Here is a 3,307-nt window from a genome sequence, read left to right on the forward strand (position 1 = left end):
GCTTCATTTGGTAATATTTTCTCCCATTCTGAGGGTTGTCTTTTCGTTTTGTTTATGGTTTCCTTTGCTGTGCAAAAGCTTTTAAGTTTCATTTGGTCCCATTTGTTTATTTTTGTTTTTATTTCCATTTCTCTAGGAGGTGGGTCAAAAAGGATGTTGCTGTGATTTATGTCATAGTGTTCTGCCTATGTTTTCCTCTAAGAGTTTGATAGTGTCTGGCCTTATATTTAGGCCTTTAATCCATTTTGAGCTTATTTTTGTGTATGGTGTTAGGGAGTGATCTAATATCATTCTTTTACATGTAGCTGTCCAGTTTTCCCAGCACCACTTATTGAAGAGGCTGTCTTTTCTCCCTTCTATATTCTTGCCTCCTTTATCAAAGATAAGGTGACCATATGTGTGTGGGTTTATCTCTGGGCTTTCTATCCTGTTCCATTGAAATATCACCATTTTAATAAGTCAGGGCATGGCCTGCCCAGACCATTCTAGTTAATATTGCCATCTGCTCCCTCCCACCTACCCCCAGCCTGGATCCCCCTTACTTTACCAACTTTTTTTCCCCAAACCACTTATGTCTTCCAATACACTATATAATTTTTTTTTTTTTTTTTTTTTTTTTTTTTTTTTTTTTTTGCGGTAGGCGGGCCTCTCACTGTTGTGGCCTCTCCCCCTGCAGAGCACAGGCTCCGGATGCGCAGGCTCAGCAGCCATGGCTCACGGGCCCAGCCGCTCCGCGGCATGTGGGATCCTCCCAGACCGGGGCACGAACCCGTGTCCCCTGCATCGGCAGGCGGACTCCCAACCACTGCGCCACCAGGGAAGCCCTATATAATTTTTATAATGAGCAAATTTAAGAATCAACAACATTAAGATGTACCATTTTTTAATGTATGACTAAGAAGGAAGAAACGCTGCCAATGAAACCATGATTTGCCATCAACAAACCATGATGTGTCAACTGTTAGATGTACCCAGATATTACAGTTGCTAAAAATGTGAAAAATTTTCTGTCTCAGACTTAATGAAATGCGTATTTATTATGTCTAGTTCTTTTTTTTTTCCATCTCCCTATGCCAGGATACAAGGTTATAGCAGCAAAGATCTTTATATGGTTTCTTCACTGATACACTCCAGGTGCTTAGAACAATGCTTGGCAAGTAATTGGTTCTCAATAAATGTTTGTAAAATCAATTGTTAAGTTTATCATTTAGAAAATGGTCACCCTGGACTAAGTAAAGATTAAATCCAGAGGTATAATGGATGTCACCCAGAGATTATAAACTGGCAGCAAAGTAGCTCAAATATATTATCTCTGGATGAAGAATCAGTTCATGACTTCAGATGGTCACCTTATAAGTTTGGGGATGAGCATATTTGCAGTTGTACATGGGATAAGTAGATCATATTATGTACATTAGTTATCGCTGTGTACCAGCTTGCCTCCAAACTTAACAACTTAAGATAACACACATCTATTGTCTCATATCTTCTGTGAGTTAGGAATCTGAGCACAGCTTAGCTGGGCCTCTGTTTCAGGATCTCTCGCAGGCTGCAATCAAGGTATTGCCTGACCGTAGTCATCTCAGAGTTTGACTGGGGAAGGATCTGCTCTCAAGCTCATGTGACTTTTGGCAGGATTCAGTTTCTCACGGATCATTGGACTGAGAGCCTCAGTTCCTTGCTGGTTATTGGCCAGAGGTTACCCCTCAGTTTCTCACCAATTGGGCCTCTCCAATATTGCACCTTGCTTCATCAAAGTGTGCAAATCAAGAAGGCAGTAGAAAGAAACTCCTGGCAATACTGAAGTCAAAATCTTTTGTAATTTAATCACAGAAGTGAGATACCATCACCTTTGCCATATTCTATTGGTTAGAAGAAAGTCACTACACTCAAGGGGGATGGATTATACAAGGACAAGAATATCAGGAGGTGAAAATCATTGGGGACCATCTTAGAAGTCTGCCTGCAACATTATGTGAAGGCATCTTTGGAATTACTTGTCTAGGAAGAAGGGTGTATTTGCCTATGAAGGAACAGAGGAGGATGCTTTAGTAGACACATTCCAGAGTGTATATTAAAAGGTGTTTTTAAGTGGGCTTCCCCTCCCTCACTTTCCATCGTAGTGATGGGTTTCTGTTAATAATACCTTTCTGACCATAGCTGATTGGTTAAAGGGTAGACACCTGACTCAAGCCAATTAAACTCTACTCTGTAAATTTTGATTTTGGACTAACAGACTCTAGTTCAGTGTTGCTTTGAGAGATTGTATAATCTTAGGAACTGTGACTTGATCATCATATATAGCACGAAATGGGAAGCCAGAAAAAAGATCTGCAGAGAAGAAAGGACAAAGATGTTTAGGGAACCACCGAGACAAAAACAGAGTGTCTGATGGTTTTTCTGTTCACATTTCCAGGCATTTCTGTAATAACCTTTCATGAGCCTCTTCTATAATGTTAAAAATTTCCACTTTTTTTTTTAACTAAAGCAAGCTCAAGTTGTTTTGGCAACTTACAACCAGAGTTCTTACTAATTATCTGTTCATGAAGACCTTCAAAGTACCTTTGTTACTGTGACTACGAATATGACATATGGTGATGACATTTTCTAACAAAGACATAGGGAAAACTTGAAGAGAATGAAAGAAGGCCTTGAGCCTTCAGTCCAAATTACAACACAATTTAAATTTTTGGCAAAGTGGTTATTATTTCACTACTTCAATCTTTATAAGATTTTAAACGAATACATGTCAAGTAGGGATAGGTTTATAAGACCCCTTGTGGAACTAAAGAGGCAGGAGTCTGCATGGTGAGCGTTGTCTCAAAGCACATCTAAAACATAATGGCTTCTGTCTAGTCATCTCTTATTCATGGTAATACATTTGTTTACTCAAAAACCTGAAACAAAAGAAAAATAGCAAGATATAACACTAGGTTCTTAAAATATGGGCTGAAACTAACAAAATAATATTATTATGGTTGAATGCTAACTTTATCTGTTACCATGTTTTTGTAAAGGTTTTTCAGTTTTGCTGCAATGCAGAAGAAAAAAATCACAGCATGTTCTAGGAATCTGGAAATACTTAGACTATAAAAGAATGAGTAATAGATGAAGTGTTGTCTGTATTACCACTTCCTCCATTTGAGTTGTTTAATCAGCCTCTAATCTTATTTTGAGTCACCATTAGACACCCAGTCACCTCTTAAAGCAGTGCTGAGCCAAGGGCTGAGTTTGGACCTTTTTAGTGAAGTGTCGGTTCTCTTTCTTTTCGTTCTTGTCTTGGCTTGAACAGGGTTTATGTGTGTGG

This window comes from Mesoplodon bidens, assembly GCF_964165515.1.
Source record: "Mesoplodon bidens genome assembly, chromosome: 1".
In the NCBI taxonomy this organism is placed as follows: domain Eukaryota; kingdom Metazoa; phylum Chordata; class Mammalia; order Artiodactyla; family Ziphiidae; genus Mesoplodon; species Mesoplodon bidens.